General features: G+C 41.9%; 1 protein-coding gene across 2 annotated transcripts in view; it reads left to right on the top strand.

Annotated features, from left to right (window-relative positions):
- The first annotated feature begins 6,644 nt into the window (after positions 1–6,644).
- TMEM164 (transmembrane protein 164) overlaps positions 6,645–23,533 on the top strand; it is a 90,007-nt gene continuing 73,118 nt past the window's right edge. For both annotated transcript variants that reach the window (XM_059385351.1, XM_059385350.1), the window contains exon 1: positions 6,645–6,693. The gene's annotated coding sequence lies outside the window, so the exon portion shown is untranslated. The remainder of the gene's footprint in view (positions 6,694–23,533) is intronic.

The raw sequence follows: 23,533 nt of genomic DNA, 5'->3' as shown, positions 1-23,533 counted from the left end.
TTCAAGTCATCCTTCTTTTCCTGGTACAGAGGGGGGGGGGCAATTCTTACAAATGGAGATTTTCCTTATAAATGTAAATATCTCCTACAAAAGGGTAACTTCTACTTACTTTTCAGAGCTTGTCCCATGTCTGCTGTTGTGTGTGTGTGTGTGTGTGTGTGTGTGTGTGTGTTTAAATAACCAGCCTAAAATAATCCTTATGCCAAAGAGACTTATTTCAGGGTGGCAAATTCTGCTCCCATTCCGTGTTTTGCCTTTTAAACAGGTTGTAGCAGAAACACTTTCTCATATGTTGCTGGTGGGAGTATAAATTCAAAGAAATTTTCTCGAAGGCAGTTTAGAATTATAGGTTAAAAGCCTTAAAATGTATATTCCCTTTGAAGACCTAGAAATCCTCCTTGCACAAATGTAGACTAAGGAAATAGTAAAGGATCTGAAAACGTAGACATAACAACATGTGCAGTAGGAGGAGATTGGTTGAGTAAATTGTTGCATATCTATAGTTGAACGAAATGGAGCAATTAGAAAATGAGTTTGTAGAAGTGTGTTTATTGACATGGAGTATATTCAGGGTACAATTTGGCACAAAGCATGAAGCTTCCAGGTTGAAGAGGTAGACAGGGTCTGGAGCAGAGAAAGTGTTGTCTGCAATGCTAAGAAGCTTGGGATTTTTCCGTAGAAACTGGCAAGTCATTTTGTAGGATTTTAAGTGGCAGATGAGAACAGTGTTTTAGGTAGATCTTTCTTTCAGCAGTGTATCTGGTGGTGGGAGACCAGTGAAGAGATTATCTCAGTGGTCCAGGGAGAGAGGGTGTGGGTCCAGGGGTATGATCGTTAGTGACTAGAGCCTAGGACAGACTTTGGGCAGTTCAAGGAATGAATTTTCTCTATGGTTGGTAACAGTTATAAGCACTCAGGAATCCCTAAATCGCTGTGTACCATCATAGGAGATAGGACCAGGGGAACTAGAGCCATAGGACAGGGCCTGAGAAGATTGTGCACCAGACCAAACACCACTCACCTGGTCCTCTTCCATGGTTTCTGTTTCATTAAGTTTTTCTACCCTCTTCACTGATTTACCTGGCTAGTCCCTCATTTAGAATAGTCTTGGCAGGTGGCCTTTTTTCCCGATTACATTGCCATAGTACCGACACTTCCTCCTGCGAACAAAATTTAATCTTCCTTAGGCGTCATGAAGATGGGGATTTATTAGGTTTAATGTTGGAGTGAAGCAGTTGATGGGAGGCTGGACAATGATGCCAATGAACTTTGAACTTGTGAGGACAGGGACAGGAAGGAGAACAAGTGATACCAGAGGGGTAGGTTGGGTGGGGAACCAGAGCAGTTCAGAGGTAGAGGAGGAACTGGGACAGCTGCCTAGATTAGGTGCTTTGAAAAGAGCTGAATTTACAAATTGCCAATGTTAAAGAACAAAATTCAACAGGGTAAATTTGAAGATCTAATTGGCTTTACTAAGAGATTCATGAGTCAGGCAGCATCCCATCTAGCCAGGGGAGGGGAGTTGTACAAAACAGTTGGTTTCTATAGGAAGTAGGGTGGGGCAAGGGAGTTATTAGCAAAGGAGAAAAAAAGGAAAGAAAGGTTTCAGGCAAGGTCCCCTTCCCTTAGGGGGAGAGGCAGAGGGTTTTATTAGCTGGATTACATCATCTTTGGAGAATGGAGTATTTCTCTGGTGCTGGCCAGAAAATTCCAGATTGATTGGCTTAAAATTCTACTGGAGGGAGATGAAACTGCAGTTAAGTCTTGGTTTGTTATCTTGGAGGTGAGTGACTCCACCTTGGGCCTGTGGCTTTCTTTTAGCAGTGGGAAGGAGAACCTTGAAGTAGTACAGGGACCTTTCCTGGGGAATCTGAGAGGGTATGGCTTTGAATGGAACCTGTACCTTTTTTTCCAGAAAAAGACCTCCATTTTGTAAGGATCTAAAGAGTATCAGAGCCCAGCAGACCTGGTTCTAAATGAGGTGGCTTGGGGCTAAGATGAGCATGTCTTTAGGGAATGTTGGACTCTGCAGCCCATCTATATAAACTTAATTTGCTGCCCCGTTTGATTGTGTTTGGAGAAGGCTCACCTTATAGCAACTACATATTGTGAACTGTGTGGGGGCATTGGGGTGACTCTCCGTGTGCCATTGGGTCAAGGGGAAGGGCTAGAGTCTGAAGAGAATACCATAAGGTGTGGACCATGTCAGGTGTGAGGTGGAAGATGTGTTGAATTGGGAGTTTAGGGCATCTTGGTACTTGGTTGGAACGTTTTCCCTTAGGTTCCTTCATCTACAAAGTGGAATTTAATAACAAGGCCCTGCTCATCTCCCAAACAATGGGAGAGTAGAAGTGTTCTGTAGCACATCCTTCTGTCACCACCTGTCCTTGTCCTTAACTTCAGGTGCTGAACTGGGTAGATTTCACCATGAGTACAGAAGCACCAGCTTGGTGATGGGATACGCTCAGACACATTCCCATCTTCCTACTGTCCTTGTTTGTGCTTCTGAGTCTCCTTTCTTCCTACCCTGTTTGCAACTGAAGGGATCCATTAGCTTTCCATCTGCTAAAACATGCTACAAAAATTTGGTCTAAAACATGCTACGAAAATTTGGAGGCAAATGGCAGCCCAGCAAGGAAGAAAGCAGGGATGTTCAGTCCAAGGCTGGGGGCCCACTGGGCTTCTGAATTAAAATGTTATTTCCACATGGCTCCTTTGGTTAATGGTGATTATGGATGTGGCTCCAGAATGCTAGGGCAGAGAGGTTCAATGTCATAAATCTTTGAAGTTGCTGATGGAGGCCTTGAGTTTACTGGAAATGGAATAGGATGGATTCGGGGTCCTTTTTCAGATCTGCTGATGCGGCATGTCTACATGTGCCTGATTTAAAGGTTGCTCAAAGAAGATACTCTCTATCTTGGTGATGGGAATAGACACACCAGATGAGAAAGGCCAAAGTGTTGATGGAAGTGGCTTGGACATGTGAAACTGTTGGAGAGCTCATTTAGGGTCAAAACTAGATTGATTAGCTGCCTCAAAAGAGATTAGACCCATCGTTGGGTTGGGGCTGGAGGCTTTGCTCCCTTTAGTAGGTTTCCATAGGGCTATCATGAGTCAGAGGCAGCCAAATGGAGCAGGTGTAGGGGAATCTGTCCCAGGAATCTGGTCATCTCTTCTTGGCTGTGGGAAAAGTTAGAGTTAAGTGGGGCCCAGTGTTGTATTTTTGCTTCTCTGTTTAGCATGTTAGCATGAAGTATCTTGGCTATTCCAGAATCTCAGGAAGGCTGCTGTCATGGCTCTTAGGTGACTCCAACCAAAAGTATTGAGGACCTTTCCAGGGTGTTTGGGGGCCCCTGTCTATTCTCTGTATTCTGTACCTTGTGAGTGTAGACTTTGATGGCCTGATGCTGGGTAACTGAGTGCAACCTCCAACTTGGTCCCTTGCTTCAGGTGAGTAACTTTACTGCTGTGTCAGGGGTAGAGAATACCAGCTTTGTTTCTTTCTTTCTTGGATTGCTCCTGAAGAGTAGGGTGGGGAGTGGGGATAAATTAATGTTCAGATGATTGAGAGTCCTTATCCCAAACCATTCAGGTCAGATATATTTCAGAAGTCAGAAATTTTTGGATTTCAAGGTAATACAGAGGAACGTGGGTGGCTTATTTGGTTGAGCACTTGACTCTTGATCTCATGGTTATAAATTCAAGCCCCATGTTGGGTGTAGAGTTACTTAAAATAAATCAGAAAGTCAATACAGTGAATATGGAGTATTTTATATATCCTCCCAGTAGGATCTGGGGTAATACCCCATAATCAAAAGCTTATTATTATTATTACTATTATTGTTATTTTAAAGATTTATTTATTTATTTTAGAGAGAGAGAGAGATTGAGAAAGAGAGCATGAGCAGGGGAACAGGGGAGAGGGAAAAAGAGAATCTCCAGCAGACTCCCTGCTGAGCAAGGAGCCTAATGCGGGGCTTGATCTCAGGACCCCTGATATCATGACCTGAGCCAAAATCAAGAGTTGGATGATCAACAGACTGACCACCCAGGTACCCCCCAAAGATACTATTTTTATGGAAGCTATATGAATGCTCAGCATAAGTGGAATAAAGGAGTCCATGAATAGTTTCAGCTCAGTTCAAGTCATGCTTGCTATCAAATTAGCTTTGAAAAAACCCATCTTTTGGTTTTTAGAGCTTTTTGGATTTGGTGTTACCAGTGAAGGATTATGGGCCTGTAACTGTCATTGGTTTTGTACTATTAATCAAATTGATCCACAGGGGGAAAGGCTCGTTCTCAGTGGATATTTCCTTTTCTGGGTTCTCTGATCAGGTATTTCTCAGGTGATGGACTCCTGGCCACGTGTCTTTCAAGACCCGTTCTCTTTTCCATTCTTGTTTCTCTTCCTCTTGGTAGGGATTCAAGGAGGTGTCCTTCTTTGTAGTGATTTTCCTTATAGTGCCCTTTATTTCTAAATGTAGATTTCGAGGAAACCAAAGAGACAAATGCTAAAGAATATACACATGACAGAGCCAAACTAGTTTATAATGCAGATAGCTTATTTTTTAAATTTTTAAAAATATTTATTTGACAGGGAGACAGCAAGAGAGGGAATACAATCGGGGGAGTGGGAAAGGGAGAAGCAGGCTTCCCGCTGATCAGGGAGCTTGATGCAGGGTTTGATCCCAGGACCCTGGGACCATGACCTGAGCTGAAGACAGATGCCCAACAACAGACATCCAGGTGCCCCACAGATAATCTATTTTAATAAATGTTCACTAGAGAGGGACATGTATCCGTGACTTTGTAAACCACACCATTAAATCACTGTATAGGAAGGAGCTCCACAAACATGAGCTTCGTTCTTTCATTAATCTTTAGTCCTGTTGAATGTCTTTGACACCTGTAGTAGTCCAGGCCAAGGTCAAACAGTCATCATATTTGGCTGCCAGGAGTGGCCGAGTCTCCTGGGGCATTTGTTAAACATGCAGATTCCTGGAGTCCCAGACTTTTGGAGTCAGCATTCCTAATGGGGGAGCCTAGGAATCTGCATGTTCAACCAGTTGCTCTGCAGAGGTTTCATTGTCTCACTTGAGAACCAGTGCTCTGATGAAGGTCATACAGATGCAGTTGTTCTATAACCCAGCATGGAACCGATTTGTCTCTTAGAAGGACGAGGTTCTTGTTTGGTTTGCCCCCCCCGGGGAGAACAGAATAGAACTACCTGGTCATGGTAAGAAATAAGCCAATCAGATGTGGGGGAGAAAAAATAATTTTCCCTCTACACTTCTAGATTCTTTACTAAGACCTCCTCCCCCTAGGCCTCCTACCCACCGGGCCAATGTAATAAAAGACCAGTTGACAGGAGAAAGGCAAATGGAGGTTTAATATCATGTATGCCTCCTGCAGACATGGGCGAGACCCAGGAAAATTGAGTAACTCCCCAAAATGGCCCAAGCCGCCATCTTAAATACCATCTCTAGCTTAGAGACAAAGGGAAGACATTGGGTGGTGGGGGTTGTGCAGGGCAGAAGGCCAGTTATGGGAGGGGACCAGGAAGAGCATGGTAATCAAGGGTAAGGTCATTATGCAGACTGAGGTCAGTGTCTTCTCCATTGATAAGAGTGTCTAGATTTTAAGGCATCCTTCTTTTCCTGGTATAGAGGGGGAACAATTCTTACAAATGGAGATTTTCCTTATAAATGTAAATATTTCCTACAAAGGGGTAACTTCTAATTACTTTTCAGTGTTTTTCCTATGTCTGCTGTTTTTAAAAAATAACCAGTCTAAAATAATCCTTATGCCAAAGAGACATATTTCAGGGTGGCAAATTCTGCTCCCCTTCAAAATCAAAGGGAGGTTTGGAGCCTGGAGGTGGCAATATTGGTAGGGTTGCCAGATAGAACACTGTAGGCCCACTTAAATTTGAATTTCAGATAAACAATGAATAATGTTTTTATATAAGTATATCCTAAATATTGCATGGAACATACTTACACAAAAACATTATTCATTGTTTATCTGAAATTCAAATTTAACAGGGCCTCCTGTGTTTTTATTTGCTAAATCTGGCAGTGCTGGATATTGATTAACCCACCTTCCCCTGTGGGAGGCAAAGCAGCTGGCATTTATATGCTTTGTCCCATTCATGGAATATATTTTTGTTTGTCTTGGGTTAAAAGCTTGTCAGACTGGCTACTATATCATATTGACATTGAGGAGTTGAAAAATTGAGTCTTGTTCTAGAGATTGAAAGGAAGTGTTCTAGAGACTCCCACACACAAAAAAAGCCTAAGAAAGGCTTTTTCCATCTTTCCCATCTTGCCCATCTTGCCCCCAAACACTCCCTCACTCTCTGCGTCTCTCCCTCTCCCCCACTGTAGCTCTGTCTCACACACACACGCACGCATATGCACATGCACACACGCACACGTTCACGCACCTAGATGCCTGTGCAAACAGAAACACGTTTGGAAGACCGCGTGCTTGCCTTTTCAAGTTTTTATTTTATATTGCGTTCTTTGTGTTAGAGTCTGGTTATTTATTGTTACTATGATCATTTTGCTATTGTTATTGAAGTCACATTGTCTGTGTCCAGTACTGCTCTTGATGACCATACTTAACTCTTTTTCAATTGCAGATCTTTCTCCTGGCCTGCCCTCCGTGTCCTGGAGCTATCGTCGTCTTCAAGTAAGGGAAAATCGGTTTTTGCTCTGTTGTCATTGCTATTCCAAATGTTCAGTCTTTTTGATAACAAAGAGTGATGCATGTTGATGTGAACATCTTGGGCCTGCCCCGCTTGCCTCTGGGCTTCTCAAGGAACAAAAGTCTATGCGGCCCAGTGAAACACTGGGCTATGACATGCAGAGACTGGGCTTTGGTCAAGCCCTGACAAGTCCTCTTTAGCTAGTGTTTGTGGTGGTGGTTTCTGGCCAAGTCCTGCTCCCTTGGAAGGTTGCTGACTTCCTGCAGTTTCTCTTGAGAGCATGCTGAGGGCCACACACCTTCCCTCCTCTTAAGAATCCTTGTTTTGGGGGCGCCTGGGTGGCTCAGTGGGTTAAAGCCTCTGCCTTCAGCTCAGGTCATGATCCCAGGGTCCTGGGATCGAGCCCCACATGGGGCTCTCTGCTCTGCAGGGAGCCTGCTTCCTCCTCTCTCTCTCTCTGCCTGTCTCTCTACCTACTTGTGATCTCTGTCTGTCAAATAAATAAATAAAATCTTTAAAAAAAAAAAAAGAATCATCGTTTTGTGGTCCAGCTGCTCCCCTGAAGACCTTTGTTCTTCTGTTTCTGTACTTTGTTTCTGTTTCTGTACTTCTATACTTTGAAGACCTTTGTTCTTCTGTTTCTGTGGGTTTTTTTTTTCCTTAAAGTGCAAATTAAAGTAAGGGGAAGAAAATATCACCTTTACCAGTCCTGATTTTCTTAAAAATTGCAAGCATCAAATCCATTAAAGTGTACTGCAGACAAATCATGTTATCTGAGGGCAAATTTGCTTCAAGGAAATTCTCAAGAGACCCAGAACCCTCCTTTTAACCATGAGTTGTGACCACCTCATTTATCAAGCCTTTTATTGGAGTTGCTAATGAGAAGCTAAATTGACCAAATTAATTTCATCTCTTTCCCCCTTCCCTGGCCCCCATTTTGGAGCTGTTCCTGAGCGGTGAAATGGCTGCAGGCCAGAAGGAGGAGACAGGAAGTAAGGGGCCCAGCAGATCCTTGGGTAATGGAAGAGTGGTGTAAATGGCTTTCTGATTTACTTAAGTCATTAAAGTGTTAGGTAGGGGGAAAAATACCCCATTTGCTGCTTCGAACAGCTCCTTGGAATAGCCACTTAGTCTCTTGCCTTAGGTGAGTAACTTTCTATTGGATGAGGGCAAATGGATCCTGATCTCACATATCTTGTACTTGAAAAGCTCCTAAGTGGAAGGCTATTTAACCCTGTTTCCCTCCCTTCATTTCCCAAAATGAGCTCTATTTTTCAATGTAATGTTTTAAAGTAACATTTATTGGTTTTATTTCATTATTATTAAAGTAACAATTCTCATTATAGGAAATACAGAGACACATAAAAAAGAAAATAAACATCACTCTTAATCTACCACTAAGACATAATTTTGGTTACTGCTTTTTTTTAAGAAGCAGAGATCATATTTAGGATTCTTACTGTATCTTCTAAATTTAATTCGATTTGTATATGTGTATGCATATGAAAGTACATAAACATGACTGCTAGATTTTTTATTTAGAGTGGCTCTTTTGTTTTCCCCCTCTTGTCCTTGTTTTGTTTGACTCCTACTTCTGCCTTTCCAGACCTGCAGATTACCAAACCAGTATGTATCCTTCCAGATTTTACTCTGTACTCATTTGGTACACACACACACACACAGAGGGATTTGGGAATGTTTTACTGTTGTTCATTGATGGTTTTACAAAAATAGAATCTTATATTAACTGTAATACATCTTGCTTTTTCACTCAACAATATCTCATAGGAATCTATTAAAGTTTATTGGTATATCTTATTCCTTTACGAAGCTGCGAAATATTTCATGGATGCACAACTTATTTAGCCATTCTTCTCATTCCTTTTTAAGATTTTACTTTTAAGTAATCTCTCCATCCAATGTGAGGCTCAAACCTATGACCCTGAGATCAAGAGTCATGTGCTCCACTGACAGAGCCAGCCAGGGTTTCCTAGTTATTCTTCTATTCTTGAATGTTTGTATTTATTCTGTATTGCTGCTACTATAACCAATGCTGAAATCAACATCTTTGTGCATATGCCCTTAAATACTGGAGCTTTCAATTTGTAAATATATATATATACATACACAAATGTTTACATGTAAATATACATATTTATGTTAATAGACATTTCCATTCTGATATATAAAAACAGGCTGTAATAATTCGCTTTCCCTTTTGTATGTAAAACATGAGATTATTATTTTCTTCACATCCATACCAGCATAAGGTGTTATGATTCTTTTATAATTTTGACAACTTAATGGGTGCATTTCCTTGGCTACTAATGCATTTCAGTATCATCTCATAATTTTTATCCAATTAAATTTATTCTTTGAATTGTCTGTTCATACCATATGCCCCTTTCTTATGGGTTGCTTAGGTTTTCTTAATTTGTAAGACTTCTTTGTATGTTTTGGATATTGGCCCTTTGTCTATCGGCATTATGATAGATATAGTTCCCAAATCTGTATGTGCTGATTTGGCTGATAGTATATTTTGCTATGTATTTTTTTTATATTCAAGTATGATTACTTTCTTATAGCTTCTGGGTTCCCAGTTTTAGTTAAGATGATTTTCTTAAAGATGGCTACCTGGTTGTGCTAGTGTGATGTATTACATAATCCCTACATTCCCCCGTGAACTGAACTACCATTTTTTTTTACCTATTAAACTTTTTACATACAAGGTTCCACTCATAGTTTCTGTATTCGGTTCCATCTGTTTGTCTATTTTTGTACTCAGATCATATTGATTTGATTATATTAGCTTAAATATTTTTCTTATCTATTTATCAGCATTTTTTTCTTACATGTAAATTTGAAGATCACTTTTATTCAACCCTCCCCACCAGCCCTGTTTGGATTCTAATTAGAATTGCATTAAATGCATATTTTGGTTTTGTGAGGGCTGATGTTTTAAAATTATGTAGCTGTGATATAATGTAATATAATGTAATCTAAGAAACTGTGTTTTTTTCCCATCTGTTCAGATCTTGTTTTATGCCTTTCTTGATACATTTATTCCTAAAGAATAATAGCTTTTCTGTCCATTATGAGTTGAATATTGCTCACCTTTCCATTCTGAAGTGCTTCATACTAGAATAGAAAAAGCTTATTGATTTTAACAGTAGTCTTCATATCTCCCCATCTTACCAGACTCTCTTATTAGTTTTGGTAAAATTTATTTTCATTTTATCCTGTCTTTCCGATGGTTACACTGGTTATTTTCTTCGGTTTTTGCTTTTGCTTGAAACTCAGAGTGAAATAAAAATGGTGTTTGTGGGCCACTGTCTCTAAAGTGATTTTAAATGGAGAATGTCTCTGTGTGTCTCCGTATTTGCTGTTGGTGTTTGTTAGCCCCTTACATGTAAAGAGTTTCCACATTTACTTAGAGGTATTTTCAAATAAAACAGTTCCTGCATTTTATCAAATGCTTTTTCACGTCTCTTGAGTATGTTTTTTTTTTCTGTTTAAGTATTTGATACAGTGAGTTATGTTGAAGAATACCCTGATTTCAAATTACTGTTATATAGTGACGTAAGTCCTGCTAGTCATAGTATATTATTATGATGCATTGCTGGAGTCCATTTGTCAATCCATTCTTTAGAACCCTTGCCTCAGAATTCATAAGCGAGATGGGAGTCATTTTTTTGGGTTTCTTTTCATGAGTTGTAAGGATTAAAATGGAATTGCAGAGTACTTGTTCTCCTTCTCTGGCCTAGAATAATTTAATTACCAATGGAAGTTATGTGGTTGTTTTTTTTTTTTTTGACTTTTAAAAATTACTTTTCTTTCCTTTCTTGGGTGGTGGTTGTTATTTTAGAAATTATGGGTTTTTTTTTTTAATGGTCAGGTAAAACTCAACTGCAAAGCTCATCTGGTCCTAATGCCTTTTTCATTTCTTACACCCATAATCACCTTTCCAGTGTCTTCTATGGTAATTTATTCAGATCTTTGAGTCAGTTGTGGTCATTTATCTTTTATTCGGAAGTTACCCATTTCTTCTGAGTTTTCAGATTTGTTGCCATGAGTTGAGTGGAGCATGTAGTAGCCTCTTATTTTGTAATTTTAAAAACTCTGTCCTCATGTATAGTCATGTCTTCTTTCTTGGGTTTAATCTTGTCTGTCTTTGTGTTTTCATTATTTATAGTTCGGTCAGGTTAGTAAGTACTTTATCTGTTTTTGGTTGCTTTATAGAACCTGGTTTTGGATATAGTTTTATATGTACATGGTCAAAAGGTGTGTATTTATTCCTTTCCTCTTTGCCTTCTTTAATTATCATTTTCTTTTCTGCTTTATTTACTTAATATCATTACCCCCATTTTATTACAAACTCATCATCCACATCATTTTAAAATTAAACTTGCTATATTTTGAGATAATTATATAACATAATGAATATCATATCATAAGACGGATGCAGTTGTAAGAAGACTACAGAGAGATGCTAGGTACTCCAGTAGTAACTGCTTGCAAAACTGTAGTACAGTGTGAGAACCAGGATATTGACATTGGCACTGTCGAGGTATAGCAGAGGTCTATCACCATGCAGGTCTTCCCTGTTGCCTTTTTATTTATTTATTTTAGTCTTAAAAATTTATTTATTTATTTGAGAGAGAGCGAGAGAGGGAGCATGAGTGAGAGGGGAAGAAGAAGAATCTCCTGCAGACTCCGTGCTGAGTGTAGAGCTCAACTTGGAGCTGGATCTCATGACCCTGAGATCATGACCTGAGCTGAGACCAAGAATTGGATGCTGAAGGGACTGAGCCACCCGGGCGCCCCTACTCTTGCCCTTTTACAGCCACGCTCACTACTCTCCCACCTGCGTCCTGTCCCTGACCCCTGGCCACTCATGTGTTCTCCATGTCTGAAATACTATTATTTCAAGAATGCTATATAAATGGAATCATACAGTGTGTTACCTTCAGGACTGGCCTTTTAAAAAATATATTTTATTTATTTATCTGACAGAGATCACAAGTAGGCAGAGCAGCAGGCAGAGAGAGGGGGAAGCAGGCTCCCCGCTGAGCAAAGAGCCTGATGTGGGGCTTAATCCCAGGACCCTGAGATCATGACCTGAGTAGAAGGCAGTGGCTTAACCCACCGAGCCACCCAGGTGCCCCAGGACTGGCCTTTTTTAAACTTATAATTCCTTGCAGATCCATCCAAGGTTTTAATCATAAGCGTGATTTTTCATGGGTGCATACTAGTCCACTGTATGGAAATACAACATGCAGTGCAAAGTTAAAAATCAGTATTTCAGAAAATAGTTCTCAAAATAATAACTGCACTTTACATCAGTATAGATCCTTCCTGTTTTCAAAGTACTTTGTCTTAAACAAGCTCATCTAATCCTTCAAATAATGTCATGAGATAGGGACTATATTATTCTTACTACAAATCAAACAGTTGGGGCCAAGAGGTATTAGATAGCTTGCCTAACATTACAGAGTGGCAGAACCAGGATTCTCTTCTTCCTTTCCTGCTAATGCTCATAATCAGGTTTACTGTGTGCTTAGGGATGGGGGGGGAAACACTTAACATGGGTTATCTCATTTAGTTCTTCCAGCAAACTTACGTGGGTGGTAGAAATTGTATCCCTAGTTACATCAAGTTAATGGAGGCTCAGGAAGTTGAAGTGACCTTGGTGTTTTCTGCTCTCCTGCTCTTCTATTATTATTTAAGGCATTAGAACCATGAAAGCATCCTAATGAAAACTCCACAAATCTCAGTGTACACTGATGGGCACCACTGTGGTCTTTATGTCAGTATGTTTTGGAGGTTGCACTGACTAGCACTATAGCCCCATCTCTTGTTTTTTTCTATTGGCCCTTTGCTGTGCCAGCCAAGCATGAGTTTGTCTGCTTCCCAGCAAAGCAGGAGCTGGCATGTTCTTCTTGGAGGCATGCCCAGACGCTGCAGGAAAGGGGTATCGTGTGCCCAGGAGGCTGCCCGCCCCATGCTGGGTAGGGGCTGGCAATTCTTTTTAGGGTGGGCAGGGGGCGGGATTCTCCACAGGGTTCCCATGGTGCACTTGACAAGAGGGAATGGTGGTTCCCCCGTGTTCTGGCTGGATCCCAGAGTGCTTCACTTATGTGCCCCTCTGTTGATATGTGACCGGCTAAGTCTGCAACTAAGAAAGGCTTCCTCAGCAGAAAGCATGTATGCGGAGGACAGAGCTGAAGTCAGCAGGGATTCCTTCCTGGCCCACCATCACAGCAACCTTGGGCATGGTGCTCTTTTTTTTTTTTTTTAATTGTATTTATTTATTTGACAGAGATCACAAGCAGACAGAGAGGCAGGCAGAGAGGGAGATAGAGGGAAGCAGGCTCCCTGCTGAGCAGAGAGCCCGATGCGGGACTCGATCCCAGGACCCCGGGATCATGACCTGAGCCGAAGGCAGTGGCTTAACCCACTGAGCCACCCTGGCACCCCGGCATGATGCTCTTTTAAGAGAGGATGAATTCTGTGGCTTGGATATGGAAGGTACCAGGATATGGCTCTTCAGGGAAGAACCACTCAAAACAGCCAAAATGAGTGAAAAGAAAGTGGCTCAGATTCATAGAGGTAGAGAACAGTGCTCCAGGTACACACACAACACAACAGGCAGATGCTCATAGAACAGCACCCGAACTGCCTGCTGTGTTGTGTGTTTATTCCCTGTAGAGGCATATCCTGGTACCTTCCATATCCAAGCCACAGAATTCATCCTCTCTTACTCAGCTTTGAGCAAAACCCATATATTTTTAGAGACTGTTCTGGGTGTACTGTCTTGCTACAAACTTCAAAAAAAAGCTACCTGTCTCAATCACCTTGATCACACATACTCAGCCCCATAATATGAACCAGGCTGTGTCACCAGTTCATAATTAATTAATTAATTAAGGTATTATTGACATATAGTGTTAATTTAGGTATATAATACAGTGATGCAACAATTATATATATTATAAAGTGTTCACTGGGGTAAGTGTAGTTACCATCTGTCACCACACAAAGTTATTACACTACTATTGATGATAGCCCCTGTGCTGTACTTTTCGTCCCTGTGACTTTATTATTTTATAACTGCAAGTCTGTACCTCTTGATCTCCTTCACCCATAGTGCCTATCCCTCTACCCTCCTCCAGTCTGGCAATCGCCAGTTTATTCTTTGCATTTATGAGTCTGTTTCTGATTTTGTTTTTTGGTTTGTTTTTTGGATTCTACGTGTAAGTGCATATGGTATTTGTCTTTTTCTGACTGACTTATTTCACTTAGCATAATACTCTCTAGGTCCATCTGAGTTGTTGCAAGTGGCACAATATCATCCTTTTTGATGGCCGAGTAATATTCCATCATCTTTCCAGACTGTAGCTTTTCTATCCATCCATTGATGGATCAAGGTTCTTGATGCATAAGACACCCTTTTGTGAACCTAAGGGAGTGGAAGGAGGGCCTTGTCACAGGGTAGCCAGGTCCTGCACAGCTCTCCCCACCCTTCAGATTTCATTATAGAAAGCTCCAAACCCATACACATTATGCCAGTTACTCATTATATATTTTAATCTGTGTATTGTCACTTTGTGTTCTCTGCCCAGTTACTACATAGGGTTATTTCTCCTCTTGTTCGTCTGCACAAACCATCCGTATATAGAGCATTAATCCTTTATCAACTTTGCCGGAAGTGTTTGCCCCAGATTGTATTCTAACTTGTTGATGTTGCTTTTGATACACCCTTGATGCTTTTATTGGACAAACTGCTTGGTTTCCAAGCTGCCTTCAGACTGTGGTAATTTCTTCTGGTGCTTTTATGCCTGAAAATTTTCCCCTTCAAAGATCAGGTAGACAATCTGGTTTTCTTTTTTCTTTGTTTGGGCTTTTTTGTTTTGTTTTGTTTTTCATTTATTTTTAGAAAAAGCAAGAGAGAGCAGGGGGAGAGGCAGAGGGAGAGGGAGAGAGAGAATTTTAAGTAAACTCCATGCTGAGTGTGGAGCTGACATGGTGTTCAGTCTCACAGTCCTGAGTTCATGACCTGAGCCAAAATCAGGAGTTGGACACTTAACTGACTGAGCCACCCAGGTGCCCCAACATTTTGGTTTTTAAATTGTTTTTTAAAAAATACTTAGCTGTCAGTTCATCTAAAATTTATTTTGTGCCTAGTATGAGGTAGGGATATACTTTATATTTTTTTCCTCAAATTGTCATTTTTTTGGAGCACTGTTTATTGAATAAGCATTCCCTGTGATTATTGCCGTTGTGTACTTAAATCTTATGTATGCTAGGATTTATTTTGGGGGCTTGTTTTACTATTCCATTGATTTCTCTTTTGGGTCCTCACCAGTTTCATACTCTCATCTTTGCAACAGCTAGCAGGCCTGATTTCTCTTTGCCATTGTTCATAGCCTGTTACTTTACCCACACTTTTTTCTTAGCTAGTCTGAACCACTTTTTCCTTCCAAATGAACTTAGAATTTTTTTTGTCAGATTCTCCTTCAAATTCTATTAATTTTGACAGAAATGACTTTTACCAAAAATGCCATTAACATCACTATAATACAGAGTCTGTACGTATAGGAAAAGATGTGGTAAATTTCTTAATGTATCCAACTCTTTTGTGTTAAGGGTGAGTGCGTATGTGTGTATCCCACGTGTTTCTTCTCATCAGGGTCATTCGTGGACAATTTGTAGTTTATGGTATATTTATTATTTATTATATTTTCAAAGTAGTTATTACTGGTACACAGGACAGATTTTGATTCTACGTGTTCGTTTTATCTTTGGCCACCATGCTTAACTATTTTAATAGTTTTTCAGTTCCTTCACTTGGATTATTTTGGAAATTAATGGTGTCAACACCCATATGGTAATCTTAGCTCCTTATAAAGAGTGAAACTCCTCCCCATCCTACAACCCTGTTTCTAGCCTGATTGTATTGGCTAGAAGTTCTAGGACAGTATTAAATAATAGTGATACTGGCAGGAATTGCTGCCCTGTTTCTGATTTTAATGAAAACGGTTCTAGTATTTCACTGTTGGTTCTGATGAAGGTTGTTGGTTTAGTTTAGATGTCCTTTATAATGTTAAAGAATTTTCTTATTCTTAAATTACCAAGTTTTTTTTTTTTTTTAATCAGGATTGGTTGTCAAATTAACTAATTTAGCTAATGGTTTTTAAGAGTAAGTTGAGAGGTTCATTTGAGTTTTCTCCTTTGACCTCCCCATTTGGTATGTTAAATAAATAGATTTCCTAATAACAACCTTTGTTGGATTTCTAAGGTCAGCTTTCCTTTCCCTCTGCATGTCTGCGAGAGATTCAGGATTGGATCCTGTACTGCGAATTTGATTGATTTTGCTCTTTGCCATCTTGAATGTGATACTTACTTCTGCTGCTACAGTATTAATTTCTTTCAAATTCTTTCTTGCTTTGCTACTCTCTTTCTCCCCAGTTTGGTGTCTTTCCTTCTCAGTACTTTTTTTAAAGTCGTCTCTGTACCCAACGTGGGGCTCAAGCTCACAACCCCAAGAATTAGGAGTCGCGTGCATCACGGACTGAGACAGCCAGGCACCCCTCCCCCATATGCTTTATTCTGATGGCATTCTCGACCCGTTTCAGCAAGTCCATGTTTTCTCAGATTCTACGGAGGATGCCGTTTTGTAAAATACTTCTTCCGGTTTTGTAAAATACTTCTTCTGGTTCAGACACTAAATTTACTTTTGTGCTTCCTCAAAATAAAAATAATGGGCACTTCTGCTGCTAGAGGCTCTCCTAGGAACCATACTGGTTTTTTGGGTATGTTTATACATATTAAAAGGAGGATTTATTTATTATTTGTTCAAGGTAGGGTCTCTGGATTGCCTTTGAGTATTCTCATGTTCTCTTTGGTATTGGCCAGAAGCCCTTCTCAGCTCCTCATCTTGGTGAAAGGTAGACAGACATCCATGGCTTCTTAGCCTGTTTGCCAGCTTCATCTAGTGGGTTCTTGCCAGACCTGGGCAGAATCACTTGCCCTACCACTAGGTTCTCTGATACTCTGAGCAGTTACGGTAGACGAGAAACTACAACCTCCCACACGCACTGCCACCTGAGTTCTACTTGGGCAGACTTCCACTTCCAGGACACAGTATGCCGGCCCCAAAGCCATCACTTCTGGCGTTTTGGATTTGAGGGAGTAGGAGTCAGTCTCCAGATGCATGTAGAGCAGTCTGATTTCCTTTGCAAGCAGTAGTCCTGGAGTGGAGACATGAGTGGAGACATGACTGCCCAGCGTGCTCGTTGCGGGATTTCTACACCAAGAGGCCGACAATGGCAGGAAGAATTCAGTGTCTTCTGACTTTTTTCAGGTTTCCCCTGCCCGTTGGCCACATTTTTTTTTTTTCTCATTTCAGCATTAGCCTTATTCATAGTGGAGATTTCTTCCAGAGTCTTGTAATAGGATGACCATCAGTCTAAGTTTGCAGTGATTTAAGGTCTTTTAATTGTTTTTTTTTAAACTTTTTCTGTCTTTTCATAGGAATTTTAGTAGAAAGCTGGGAGGGGCTCTGTTATTGGATGTTAGCCAAGTTCTACTTTAAAGTAGAAATTCAGTGTATATTTTGGTTTAGAGCAGAGGTCAGCAATCTTTTTCTGTAAAGGGCCAGATAGTAAACTTTCCGAATGTTGTGGGCCATGTGATCTGTTTTACCCATGTAAGTTTTTTTTGTACCTTGAAAGCACCATAGATAGTACCTAAGTGAATGGGCTTGGCTATGTTCCAATAAAAAATTTATAAATACAGGACAACCCGATGAAAAGGTTCTGGAGCTGGATGATGGTGATGGTTGTATAGCAGTGTGAATGGTTAATGCCACAGAACTGTCGACTTAAAGATAGTTATGATGGTAAATTTTGTGATATGTCTATTTTACCACCACCCCCCCAAAAAAAAAAACCCAGAACATAACACGGCGACTATATCTTGCTGACCCTGAGTTTGGAGCAATTAAATCTAGTACATGGAAAGAGAGGGAGGGAGGGAGGAAGAAATTAAATGTATTCAGCAGGACAGAGTGACACTGTTGAGGAATACCTCAGTGAGAGTGGGGCCAAGTTCCGGAAAACTGCAGTTCATTGTGGTGACATCAGCCCTTGGTCTTTAGAGATAGAGAGACACAGAGTTTGTAGTCACACTTTTTGGCATAAGGATCAGATCAAGGATTTTTCTCTTCCCGAGGCAACTGAACAGCCAGTCAGCCCCCTTCCTTCTAGGTGACTGGTGATGCTTCCTGTAGCTAATGGGGTCTCTTCCTGGGGCTATAGAATTCTAGCTTTTTAGTTATTAACTATAGCAGACTCACTGGATAAAAAAGAGGAGCCATAGGTCAGTCAGCTGATTCTGCACCTCCTTGCCAAGATTCCTGAGCCATCAGGATTCACCTGTCAACTGGAGACCTGGGCCCTGGGCACCAGGAACAATGCCATTCTGGGGACCCCACACCGCTTTTCTCTGAGTGGTATGGACAGGAGGCTCCTGCTTTCTGGCTCCAGCCTCAGCCTCATGAGCTTAGCTTGGCCAAGACCTTGAACGAGCCCCAAGCAGGTCTCTGGTGCGTTTAATGCTGTTCTTGGAACAGAGTTAGCAAATGGAGTTCCCCCTCTCAGAACGCGGTGGTTTGGACTTTCCTGGTCTCTGCTGGGTCTGTTATCCTGGCTGAAGAAGGGTGTTATCACCACGTGGTCCCCTTTCCAGTCTCCATGGATCCCAGCACCGCAGAGCGCTCTGAGTGCAGTCAGCTTCTTAGTTTTCAGCTTACTCGCTGGCATCCTGGCTGCTGGTGTTTTTTGTTTTTGTTTTTTTGAAGAGGATGAAATTCTTGGTTTCACCAGGGACTGGGGGCCTCTTAGGGAAGCCAGCCTTTTGGAACTCTCTTCTGTCTGAGCTGGGGTATTTCGAAGGACCAAATGAAGGGCGAGGGAGTGGCTGTTAAGATTTCCCTGGCTTTGGGTTGTGATCAGACAGTTCAGCTGCCTTGTGAGCACCCACGACTTAACGAGCCTCGTTGTCGGAGTGTGTGCCGCAAGGGTAGGGGGCCCTCAGGGAGTGAGTCACTGAGCCGGGCCCACTGAATGGCAGGGCACTCTTCCCCCGCCCTGCCCCATAAGAAAAGTGCATAGCAGAGAAGCCAGTGCACATCTTCTGCCTCGGGAAGGGTACCATGGCCCTTCCCCCGGGAGCAAGCGGAAACCCTTCACTCGGCTCATTTTCTTGTCCACATGGAGAGGAGTGGATCTGTGATGCAAGTGGGATTATGTGGTCATGAGTGTCTGCTGACTCAGTCTGGCGAGGGTTTTGAAGGAGATGAGATGAAATTTCATCTGTGCTGCAGAGAGCAGGGGGCGCGTTGCTGGCTGGAGAGAGGACCGTAGGCCGGGTGTGGAGCCAAGGTAGGTGAGGGAAGCATGGGGCTGGGTGAGGGGAGTGAGGACAGCCTGACATGCGATCCTGGCGTTGTAAGATCGATGCCCTGTTGGCCTTTGGGCCACGTGATACTACGAGAGTTCGGTAGCCCTGCGACCTTTTCTTTGTCTAGATCCCGCTTATTGTACTTTCCAGTTTTTAAACAGCAGGACTTGGGGCAGGGAGCCTTCCTCTTGCTGGGACCGTCCTGAGTTCAGGAGGGGAGGGGCGGCTCAGGTTGGACCTCCTGTGCCTTAAAGTCTTGGAATGGCTTGACCATCGCAGCACCCCCTTTTCTAGTACACAGGACATCCATCAGCTGCCCTAGGACCCCCCCAAAAGAGCAGCCTTTTGGCACCCTCACCTGGAAGGTAGCTGCTTTGGGGCTTAGCTTTGGCCTCACTGCACAGGGTGCTTGCGAGAATGCTTCTCTGGCGCCTGCTTTCCTAGGAGCCATTAACTATCAGCTTGCTGCCTTGCATCCATACATCTTCTTTCTTAGTGCTTAGAACAGGGAAGATGCTTTCAGGTGGTCCGCGGGCCTCCTCTCCTTCCGTACACCCGAGAAGCTGCCTGCCTTCCCACGTGTACGTATTCAGTTTCGTTCTCTCTTGGGAGCTTTGGCTGCTCCAGGCCTGGCCCATATTTTCTGACTGAGTATTCTCAGAGCCCCAACCAGATCCTCTCCAGGAAATCTCTCTGAAGGTTTCTGGAGCCAGCACTGCTTTTCTTCCTTTCTTTTCCTTTTCCCTTTTTCCTTCCTCTCGGGCTGCTTGGCTTTAAACATGTGCTTGGATGTAGATCATCTCCCAGTAAAAGGAGTGCTGGGGACGCAGGTAACTTTTCTCGTCCAGCAAAGCGTGGGAAGCACGCGGATTGATCATTTGGGCCCTCTTTCTTTTTTTTTTTTTTAAAGATTTTATTTATTTATTTGACAGAGAGAGATTACAAGTAGTCAGAGAGGCAGGCAGAGAGAGAGAGGAGGAAGCAGGCTCCCTGCCGAGCAGAGAGCCCGATGCGGGACTCGATCCCAGGACCCTGAGATCATGACCCGAGCCGAAGGCAGCGGCTTAACCCACTGAGCCACCCAGGCGCCCCTTGGGCCCTCTTTCTTACTTTGCCAGCCTGCCCAGTCCTTACAGAAGCTAAGTGGCGTATCTATGATGCTATGTTTCAGGCGAAAGCAATTCCAGAAAAGAAAAAAAAAAAAAGCAGTGCAGCATAAGAGATGAGGTTTGGGCAAGATCTGTAGGTGCTATGTGGTGGGTAATGAAGAGATAAAACTATTTTGTTTTTATAAAGGCCATCCATGATCACTGGAAGAAAGACATCAAACGTTACAGAAAGCAATCTTGTGGAAAATGAAAGTACCCAATAATTCGTCTGATAATAAATATGTGGGAATAATGTCTTCCCAAGCTTCTGTGTGTACATACCCATTTTTTATTTTAGTTTTTTTTTAAGATTTTACTTATTTATTTGAGACACAGAAAGCAGGAGAGAGAGAGAGAGAGAGAGAAAGAGAACATGCAGGGAAGAGAGAGAAGCAGGCTCCCCACTGAACAAGGAGCCTGATACAGGGCTTGATCCTAGGACCCTGGGATCATGACCTGAGCTGAAGGCTGATGCTTAACCAAATGAGCCACCCAGGCACCCCTATACCCATTTCTTAAAAACTGAATATGGGATTTTTCTAGGCATCTGCAAAGATACGATTTGTAATCTCTCCAAAGTTAATATACTTGTTTCCCAGGTCATTAAGTGTTCTACTGCACATGATTTCTTTGTTGTTAATTTAAACTCAGTTAATTAACATAGAATGTATTATTATTTTCAGAGCTGGAGTGTAGTGATTCTTCAGTTGTATTGCACACCCAGTGCTCATTCCAGGTGCCCTCCTTAAGGCACATGATTTCTGATGACAGCATAGTATTTGATAGTTGATCATTCGGATGAACAGAATATGATCTATTTAAACAGTGCCCTGTTATTTGGCATGGGGTTCGATGATCAGATACTATTTTAAAGGAACCTTACATGGTGCTGTGCAAGTAGATGGCTTAGGTTATCTAGTGTGGTTTGGCTACTTCTTAAGACTTCTGAGCAAGGCTGACAGTCATCAGCCTCCATTTCCTCGTTGGTAAGAGAATGCTATGAATAGCAACTGCTTCCTTGAGTGGTGGTAACAATTCAATGAGCTGCTCCATGTTCATTTCTTAGCATGGATCCTAACAGACTAATCAGTGAATGTTAAAAATACATAGCCTGAGTTTTGTCTCGATGCTTCGCCGTCTTGCGTACTTACCTGCTGTTAGAATTAGGGTCCCAGGAAATGAAAGCTGTTTTCATTCAAAAAAAGCCGAATTTCAGAATGCAGACTGCTTTCAGATAAGTAGCCTGTATTACTAGTCCAGTGCCTTGCACACTGGGGCTTTGGCCGTCTGGACTTCACAGGAAAAGAAGGTTCTGTGACCTTGGCAGTTGGTGCCCCATTTGGTGGAGAGCAAGCAGGTGGGAATCTGCGGGTTACAATCAGTCCTGTATTCTATCTTTAATAGTCTCTCAAGTCTTCTATCTTTGTGCTCCAGGCAAAGCCAGTTAGACCTTCTTGTTAAACTTGTTTGTATTTCTTTTCTTGTTTTTTTTTTTTTCTTTCCCGGCTCTTATCCTGAACAAATGTCAAACATGCAGAAAAGGGAGCAAGGCAACACACCAAACACTTGTATGATCGCTACCTAAGTTCAGCGATTTTTGTCCTGGTTTCTGATACGTAAGTTAATAAATGTGAGGTCCTGACTACATTTCCTGCTGTCTGACAGGACTGTCCTGCAGAGCTCACAGGGCGGGCAGGACGCGCATGCTCGGAGCGCCTGAATGGCTCCGTTGGTTGAGCCTCTGCCTTCGGCTCCTGTCATGATCTCAGGGTCCTGGGATTGGGTCCCGAGTCAGCCTGCCTGCTCAGCGGGGAGCCCGCTTCTCCCTCTTACACTCCCCCTGCTTCTAATCTGTCTTTCTCTGTCAAGTGGATAAATAAAATCTTTAACAACAACAACAAAAAAAAAAGGTGAATGCTCTCAGGCCAGGGGCTGATGGAAGAGATAATGTCAGAGTAGAAGGACCCTGGGCTCTGGGATAGTGGCAAGAGATCTATTGTTTGTATAATACAAATTGTGGGGGAAAAAATCTCAACATAGCTTCTGGCTGAAGGGAAAGAACGTAGACCCAGATGTCCATCAACACACAAACTGTGTGGAGTGAAAAATGTAATTTGCAGAAAGAAAGTATATCAGGAAGCAACAATGTATGGGGTTTGTGGATACATACAAATGTAATAAATCGATACAATCATAGAAAGGAATCCCACTATTTCCGAATAAAAGTTTCCTCTGGTTAGGGGGTGGGGGGGATGGATAGCATTCAGGAGGGGTCCACAGAGTTTCAGCTGAATCTGTAATGTTCAAATTGTCTAAAGCAGGATGGTGGACACAGAGGTTCTTACTCTTTATACTTTTCTGTATGTAAGAAAATTTTTATGTAAAGAACTAGAGGGAAGAAACATAGTTTAAAAGGCTTCTTAGAATCTCGGGATATTTATTTTGTGGTTGTTGAGACCGGGGGAGTTTCAGTGTTTTGTTTTTCATCTATATTTTTGAATTTAATTATCATACTATAAAATTGACTTTTTGGCATACAGTTCTAAGAGTGGCTTCCACTTCTTTGCTGTTGTAAATAATGCTGCTATGATGGGGGTGTACAAATGTTCCTTAGCGACCCTGCTTTCATTTCTTTTGGGTATATACCCAGAAGTGGAATTGCTCGATCGTACGGTAATTTCATTTTTAATTTTTCGAAGAACTGCCAAACTGTTTTACACAGCTGCTGTACCATTTTATGTTCCCACCAAGAGTGTACAAGAGTGCCAGTTTCTCCACATCTTTGCCAATATTTGTTATTTTCTGTGGATTTTTTTTTTTTTTTTTTTTGGTCGTAGCCATTCTAATAGTGTCAGATAGTATCTGATTGGGATTTTGTTCTGCATTTCATTTTCTAATGTCCTATGTGATTCCTTCTTTGATTCATTGGTTGTTTAAGAGTGTGTTATTTAATTTTCACAAATTGTGAATTTTCCCATTTTACTTCCATTATTGATTTATTTTTATTTTTTTTTTAAAGATTTTATTTATTTGACACAGAGAGAGAAATCACAAGTAGGCAGAGAGGCAGGCAGAGAGAGAGAGAGAGGGGAGGAAGCAGGCTCTCTGCGGAGCAGAGAGCCCGACATGGGGCTCGATCCCCGGACCCTGGGATCATGACCTGAGCTGAAGGCAGAGGCTTTAACCCACTGAGCCACCCAGGTGCCCCCCCATT

This window comes from Mustela nigripes, chromosome X (genome assembly GCF_022355385.1).
Source record: "Mustela nigripes isolate SB6536 chromosome X, MUSNIG.SB6536, whole genome shotgun sequence".
Classification (NCBI taxonomy): Eukaryota; Metazoa; Chordata; class Mammalia; order Carnivora; family Mustelidae; genus Mustela; species Mustela nigripes.
The sequence above is the reverse complement of the archived record's forward strand: the minus strand, read 5'-3'. Positions and strand labels throughout refer to the sequence as shown.